An 8,934-nucleotide genomic window follows, 5' to 3' on the forward strand; every position below is an offset into this window, starting at 1 on the left:
GAGCACTGTAGGGCAAGGGAGAGAGAGGAGGGAGGGCGCGCGCTCACGAGGGGGTTTGTAGGGCTCAGGGCAACGAGGGGCGAGGAGGAGGACGGAGACGGGTGCAGGGGAGGAAGCAGGCCGGCGGGGGCGTCCGACGAGGCGATGGACGACGACAGTGATCCGAGCGGTGGGGTCGGGGCGTCGTGGTGACCTCCTCCTGATACAATCGGGAGAGAGAGGGAGATATTTCCGTGGGGGGGAGTGGGTGTCGGTGGAGTGGGTTACGGGGGGTGAGGGGAGAAGGAGTTGGGTCGGGCTGGCTGGTTGGGGCGGTGGAGGCCAGTTGGGCCAGGGGGGCTTTTCTCTTTTCCTTTTTTATTTGTCTTCTACTTTTGTATTTTCTTTTCTTTTATTTCTTTTTCTATTTTATTTAGTTTAAAGCACTTAGGCACTTTGTAAAATTATGTTTTCTTCACTATAATTACCATAGCAATATTTGACACACACCGAACATTTTTGTTTTAATGTTTTGAAAACTTTGTCTGTTTGCTAAATTTTAATTTGAATTTAGAGTGTTTTGATCTAACGGTAGTTTAGCAACAGTAACCGTGGTGACGTGGCACCATTTGCATGGAATTACTGTAGCTTGATTACCCGGGCGTTATAGTTCTAAACACTAAGGTTGGTAATCGTGTCTCTCAATACTAAACCCCTCAGCTTTATATATGCACCAGGGGTACCTAGGTTAGACATATGGTCGGTTGTCCACGCGCCTGCTATAGAGCAACCCCTGAAGTACACGCCAGTCTTTGGAGGTGTCCATTGATACGTCTCCAACATATCTATAATTTTTTATTGTTCTGTGCTGTTATATTATCATTCTTGGATGTTTTACAATCATTTATAGCAACTTTATATCATTTTTTGGGACTAACCTATTGACATAGTGCCTAGTGCCAGTTGCTGTTTTTTGCTTCTTTTTTACTTCACAGAAAATCAATACCAAACGGAGTCCAAACGCGGAGAAACTTTTTTGGAGATTTTTTCTGGACTAGAAGACACATGATGGGCCAAAGAAGTACCAGAGGGGGGCTCCGAGGGGAGCACAACCCACCTGGCCGCACCTTGGGGTGGGTTGTGCCCAGCTCGGCCGCCTCCGGTACTGCCTCTTTGCTCTATAAATACCTCGAAAATCCAAAAACCCTAGGGGAGTTGATGAAACACAATTCCAGCCGCCTCAAGTTCTAGAAACACCAGATCCAATCTAGACACCATCACGGAGGGGTTCATCATCCTCATTGGTGCCTCTCCGATGATGCATGAGTAGTTCATTGTAGACCTTCAGGTCCGTAGTTAGTAGCTATATGGCTTCCTCTCTCTCTTTTGATTCTCAATACAATGGTCTCTTGGAGATCTATTTGATGTAACTCTTTTTGTGGTGTGTTTGTTGGGATCCGATGGACTTTGAGTTTAAGATCAGATCTATTTTATCCATGAAAGTTATTTGAGTTCTGATCTCCTATATGCATGATTAATTATAGCCTTGTATTTCTTCTTCAAATATTTAGTTTACTTAGGCCAACTAAATCAATTTTTCTTACCATGGGAAGAGGTGCTTTGTGATGGGTTCAATCTTACGGTGCACAATTCTAGTGACAGAAGGGGACATGACACGTATGTATCGTTGCTATTAAGGATAACAAGATGGGGTCTATTCCTACATGAATAGATCTTTTCTACATCATGTCATCATTCTTATTGCATTACTCCGTTTCTCCATGAACTTAATACACTAGATGCATGCGTGATAGCGGTCGATGTGTGGATTAATAGTAGTAGATGCAGACAGGAGTCGGTCTACTAATCTTGGACGTGATGCCTATACAATGATCATTGCCTGGGTATCTTCATAATTATTTGAAGTTCTATCAATTGCCCAACAGTAATTTGTTTACCAACAGTATGCTATTTTTCTCGAGAGAAGCCACTAGTGAAATCTACGGCTCCCGGGTCTATTCTTTATTATATTTGCATTCGAGATCTATTTTTATTCGCTTTTATTTTCAGATCTATTATTCCAAAAAACCCAAAAATACCTTGCTGCACTTTTCCTTTATTTATTTTATTTTGCTTTATTGCGAGATCTATTTATCCAATCTAGTGCAAAACAAATCCATCTTTTACCCGGGAGGGATTGACAACCCCTCTTACACGTCGGGTTGCTAGTATTTGTTGTTTGTGTGCAGGTACCATTTATGTAGTGTTGCTTGGTTCTCCTACTGGTTCGATAACCTTGGTAATACTGATGTAGTTCAAGCGGCATCATCCATCTTGATTATGGTGAGGTTCATAGCTTCATCATCCCTTCCTCTTTGGGGAAATACCGATGTAGTTCAAGCGGCATCATCCCTTCCTCTTTGGGGAAATACCGATGTAGTTCAAGCGGCATCATCCATCTTGATTATGGTGAGGTTCATAGCTTCGGTAGTCCTTCCTTCTAGTGATTGACAGACCATGAGCCTGGCCCATGCACTATCGGCCATATAGGTTAGTACCCATTAGTCTACAACACCGTCAGTTGCGCCCGAACTGGTCTTCAAATCCGAAGACTGTAGCTCCATCCTTGGACTAGTATCTTCGGCTTGGTAGGCGAGTTCCTCCTTTATCAGCTCATGTTTGAATCCGAAGTCTGTCACAATTCATTGGGTCTACTTTTATAGTAAACTTTACCGACCATATGTTTTAAAACCTTATCCTCGGATGGAAAGCACAAGCTCCTTTTTACAAAGGTATTTACTCACATCCGAGGCATTGAGTTAACTTGGTCTCAAGGACTTACCACGTAGGTATAACTAGTGAGTAGGTTCAAACCCTTGATAGCTTTTATCAAACTGTCATCACCTATCGTGGGATGGAATCAGTTATCACAAAAACATTCCGGGGCCTGAGGCTGCCTCATTGGCATGTCCCGTCTATGCACAGATTGTGCCTCGGTTTTAAGGGATATCATCAACAAATTGATTTAATGGATGCACATATAATGGAACAAAGGGTTGGAAATTGACGATTCACATGGCACAATAAGGGGACTTTGGGTCTTTTACTGACCTATAAAAGTGAAGGGTAGTAAATCATTTTCCTCCACTCTTCCATCTCCTGCTCCACTTCCAAAAGATTATAGAGCTCCAGCGCCCCCAGATCTATCTCTAAGCCTCCAACCTCCTCCCGCATTCCACCTCCAGCGATGGTCGGTAGGGGAAAAGAGGTCGCCGCCAGGCATCTGACACCGAGCTAAAAGGGAAGTGGGTGCCTTCCAATGCGACGACGGGCACCATCGAGAAGCTTTAGTCTGTGGGTTACATACCCGCAGCGGCCAAGTGTCGCGCTCCGGAGCCTGGCCGCACCATGCCTCCTCCCAAGGAAGGGGAGAGGGTGGCCTTCGTTCCCCAGCTCATCCGACGACTAGGGTTTCCCCTCCATCCATCGGTGAGGGGGATATTGTTCTTCTACAGTTTGCTACTTGTAAATTGCGTTGAAATTTTCCCCGTAGAGGAGGGGTGAAGCAGTACAGTAGAGATAAATATTTCCCTAAGTGAGAACTAGGGTTACCGAACCAATAGGAGAACCACACAAATTCCCTTCTTCAGCTCCTACTAACACAAAAGCAAATACTTGCACCCAACACGGGCAAGAGGGTTGTCAATCCCCTTGAACTTGTTACTTGCAAGGATTCTGATAGTGATAGATAGATTAAAAAAGTAAGTAAATTGTAGCAAGGTATTTTTGGTTTTTATAATATGATAAAAGTAGACCCCAGGGGGCATATTTTTCACTAGAGCCTTATCTCTCGAACACATAGCGTACAGTGGGTAAACAAATTATTGTTGGGCAATTGATAGAAAAGCACATAGTTATGACGATATTCATGGTAATGATCAAACATATAGGCATCACTTCCGTGAAAAGTGGACCGACTCATGCCTTCATCTACTACTATTACTCCACCAATCGACCGCTATCCAGCATGCATCTATGGTATTAAGTTCATGACAACAAAGTAACACTTTAAGCAAGATGACATGATGTACACAAAGTAAACTCAAGCAATATGTATAAACCGCATCATTTTATCCTTAGTAGCAACAATACAATATGTGCTTATCTACACCCTTTGTAACGAGGTGAGGACACCACAAGATTGAACCCACTACAAAGCACCTCTCCCACTGAAGATAAATCAATCTACTTGGCCAAACCAAACGGCTAGATCGGGGAGAAATACAAAGCTATCATAATCATTCATAATGAAGTTTAGAAAAGAATCAATTACTTTCAATGAATAATCTGATCATAAACCCACATTTCATCGGATTCCAGCAAACACACCGCAAAAGAAGATTACATCGAACAGAACTCCAAGAAGATCGAGGAGAACATTGTATTGAAGATCAAAGAGAGATAATAAGCCATCTAGCTATGGACCCGTAGGTCTGTGGTAAAGTACTCATGCATCATCAGAAGGCAACAAATATGATGAAGAAGCCCTCCATGGTCGATTCCCCCTCTAGCAGAGTACCGGAAAAGGCCTCCAGATGTGATCGCAAAAGAACAGAAGCTTGTGGCGGCGGAAAAAGTGTTTCAGGTGGCTCTCTAGGGGTTTCCCAATATTTGAGAATTTATAGAAGTGGGATTAGGTTAGACAGAGGCACGTGGGACCCACAAGGTAACAGGGTGCGCCCTGTTGCCTTGATGTCTTGAGCCCTGTTGCCTTGATGTCTTGATATGTGTCCAACGTATCTATTGTTTTGATTATTCCATACTATTGTATTATCAATCCTGGATGTTTTATATACATTTTTATGCCATTTAATCATTTTTTGGGACTAACCTATTAACCTAGTTCCCAATGCCAGTTGATGTAATTTTGCTTATTTTTGGCTTTTCAGAAAATCAATATCAAACAAATTCCAAATGGAAAAAATCTTTGGATTATTTTTTCTAGACCAGAAGGGACCCTAGAAGCTTCGAGCGGTGACTAGATGAGATACGGGAGAGCCACAAGCTCGAGGGGTGCGCCCCAAGGGGGTAGGCAAGCCCCTGAGCTTGTGGGCCCCATGTAGCTCTGTTTGACCTAATTGCACTTTTATAAATTCAGAAATATTCTCAAACCAAGCGAGAGCCATGTGAACCACTTTTTTTGCCGCCGCAAGCATTGTTCCTCCGCGGTCGCATGGAGGCCTTTTTTCAGTAATCTGCCGGAAGGGGAATAGATCACGGTGGAATTCTACATCATCCTTGCCGCCTTCCGATGATGCGTGAGTAGTTTATCGTAGACCTACATGTCCAGAGCTAGTAGCTAGTTGGCTTCTTCTCTCTCTTTGATCTTCAATACAATGTTCTCCTCGATGTTCTTGGAGTTCTATTCGATGTAATCTTCCTCTGCGGTGTGTTTGTTGGGATTCGGTGAATTGTGGGTTTATGATCTGAATATTCATGAGAAGTAATTGAGTCTTTTCTGAACTTTATTATGCATCATTGTTATAGTTTTATATTTCTCTCCGATCTATCTGTTTGGTTTGGCCAGCTAGATTGATTTATCTTCAGTTGCAGAGGTGCTTTGTGATGGGTTCAATTTTGCAGTTCTCTATATCCAGTGATAGAAGGGCACAAGACACGTATTTGTATTGTTGCCATTAAGGGTAAAAAATGGGGTTTATTCATATTGATTGGGTTTACTTTGTCTACATCATGTCATCTTGCTTAAGGCGTTACCCCATTTTTTCATGAACTTAATACCATAGATTCAAATGCTCACAGATTTCGGTTTACTTATCTCAGACATAATGCCGCGCTATTCTATCAATTGCCCAACAATATTTTTTCTACCCACTGTTACTATGCTCGTGAGAGAGATGCCTCTATTGAACGCTATGGCCCCTGGGTCCATTCACTTTATATTTACTAAAACCTTATAAATACTTGTATAATTTATTTATCTTTATTTCCCTTTTTATTTTATATATCTACCACTATCAGATTTAATCTTTGCAATTGGTGAGAACAAGGGGATTGACAACCCTCTTGTTGTCGTTGGGTGCATGCATGTGTTTTGTGCGTCTCTGTGTGTGTGTCTGCACGTACCACTTATCTTGTTTATGTGGTGTCTCTTATTGGTTCGATAAATCTTGGTTCTCAACTGAGGGAAATACTATCTGCTACTATACTACTTCACCCCTTCCTCTTCGGCGAAAGCCCAACACTATCACAAGGAGCAACCGGTGGGGATCCCGACGTCATGGTGATACGTTCATTTTGCATCATGTTTTCCTACTATTAATTACAATGTTTTTATGCATAATAATGCTTTTCGGATTAATTCTAATGCCTTTCTCTCATAATATGCAAGGTTTACAGAAAGAGCGAGAATGCCGACAACTGGAATTCTGGACCTGAAAAAGCTATGTCAGAGTTACCTATTCTGCACATCTCCAATGAGCTGAAAAATTACGGAGAATTGTTTTAGAATATATAAAAAATACTGGAGCAAATAACTACTAGAGGGTGGCCACCTCGTGAGTACAAGACATCAGGGTGCGCCAGGCCCCCCAGGCGCGCCCTGGTGGGTTGTGCTTAACCTAGCCCACCTCCGGTGCCCATCTTCTGGCATATAGGTCATTTTGACCTAGAAAAATAAATAAGGGGAGGACTTTCTGGTTGGAGCACCGCCGTGGAACTTAGGCAGGAGCACTTTTGCCCTCCGGCGGAGCGATTTCGCAGGTGGAACTTGCCTCCCAGAGGGGGAAATCGAAGCCATCGTTATCACCAACAACCCTCTGATATGGGTGATTGTAATGGAACCTCAGATTGGTACCTGTGGGTGACTAGTAGTGACGATTTACATCTTGTAGTTGATTACTATATGGTTTATTTGGTGCAAGATTATATATTCAGGTCCATTATTCTATTTAATACCCCTCTGATCTTGAGCATGATTATCATTTGTGAGTAGTTACTTTTGTTCTTGAGGTCACGGGAGAAATCTTGTTGCAAGTAATCATGTGAACTTGATATGTGTTCGATTTTTCATGATATGCATGTCGTGATTCCCTTAGTGGTGCCATGTGAACATTGACTACATGGCATTTGACCATATTTAGGCCAAAGGGAATGCATTGTGGAGTAGTTATTGGATGATGGGTTGCTAGAGTGATAGAAGCTGCAACCCTAGTGTATGCGCTACTTCGTAAGGGACCGATTTGGATCCAAATATTTAATGCTATGGTTAGATTTCATCTTAATACTTTTCTCGTAGTTGCGGATGCTTGCAAGGGGGTTAACCATAAGTGAGAGGTTTGTTCAAGTAAGAACAGCACCCAAGCACCGGCCCACCCACATATCAAATTATCAAAGTAGCGAACACGAATCAAACCAACATGATGAAAATGACCAGATGGAATTCCGGTGTACCCTCAATAATGCTTTGCCTATTATAAGAAACAGTTTTGGCCTATCCTTTGACACAAAAGGTTTGGGCTACCTTGTTGCACTTTATTTACCGTTATTGTTACTTGTCCATTACAAATTATCTTTTCTATCAAACTACCTGCTACAGACAATTTCAGTGCTTGCAGAAATTACCTTGCTGAAAACCACTTTTCATTTCTTTCTACTCCTTGTTGGGTTCGACACTCTTACTTATCAAAACGACTACGATTGATCCCCAATACTCGTGGGTCATCAAGACTCTTTTCTAGCGTCGTTGCCTGATACGTCTCCAACGTATCTATAATTTTTGATTGTTCCATGCTATTATATTATCTATTTTGGATGTTTTATATGCATTATTGTGCTATTTTATATTATTTTTGGGACTAACTTATTAACCTAGAGCCCAGTGCTAGTATCTGTTTTTTCCTTGTTTTTGAGTTTGGCAGAAAAGGAATATCAAACGGAGTCCAAATGGAATAAAACTTTACGATGACTTTTCTTGGACCAGAAGACACCCAGAGGACTTGGAGTCCAAGCCAGAAGACCCAGGAGGCGATCTCAAGGGTGGAGGGCATGCCCTAGGGGGTGGGGGGGAATCCCCTACCTTGTGCCCCCCTCGGGGATCCCCTGACCTACCTCCTCGTCCTATATATTCACATATATTCCAAAACCCTCAGAGTGATCCACAAAAATACTTTTCCGCTGCCGCAACCTTCTGTTCCCTTGAGATCCCATCTTGGGGCCTTCTCCGGCATCCTACCGGAGGGGGATTCGATCACGGAGGGCATCTACATCAACCATATTGCCATTTCGATGAAGCGTGAGTAGTTTACCACAGACCTACGAGTCCATAGCTAGTAGCTAGATGGCTTCTTCTATCTCTTTGATTCTCAATACCATGTTCTCCTCGATGTTCTTAGAGATGTATCCGATGTAATCTTCTTGTGTGTTTGTCGAGATCCGATGAATTGTGGATTTATGATCAGCTTATCTATGAATATTATTTGAATCTTCTTTGAATTCTTATATGCATGATTCCATATCTTCGTATTTCTCTTCGAATTATCGGTTTGGTTTGGCCAACTAGATTGGTTTTTCTTGCAATGGGAGAGGTGCATAGTTTTGGGTCCAATCTTGTGTGATTTCACCCAGTGACAAAGTAGGGGTAGCGAGACACGTATTGCATTGTTGCCATCGAGGATAAAAAGATGGGGTTTTCATCATATTGCTTGAGTTTATCCCTCTTAAGGCGTTACTCTGTTCTTTATGAACTTAATACTCTAGATGCATGCTGGATAGCGGTCGATGTGTGGAGTAATAGTAGTAGATGCAGGAAGGAGTTGGTCTACTTGACACGGACGTGATGCCTATATTCATAATCATTGCCTTGGATATCGTCATAACTTTACGCTTTTCTATCAATTGCTCAATAGTAATTTGTTCACCCACCTTATTATTTGCCTT

This window comes from Triticum urartu, chromosome 2A, assembly GCF_056163025.1.
Source record: "Triticum urartu cultivar PI428250 chromosome 2A, HENAU_Tu73, whole genome shotgun sequence".
Classification (NCBI taxonomy): Eukaryota; Viridiplantae; Streptophyta; class Magnoliopsida; order Poales; family Poaceae; genus Triticum; species Triticum urartu.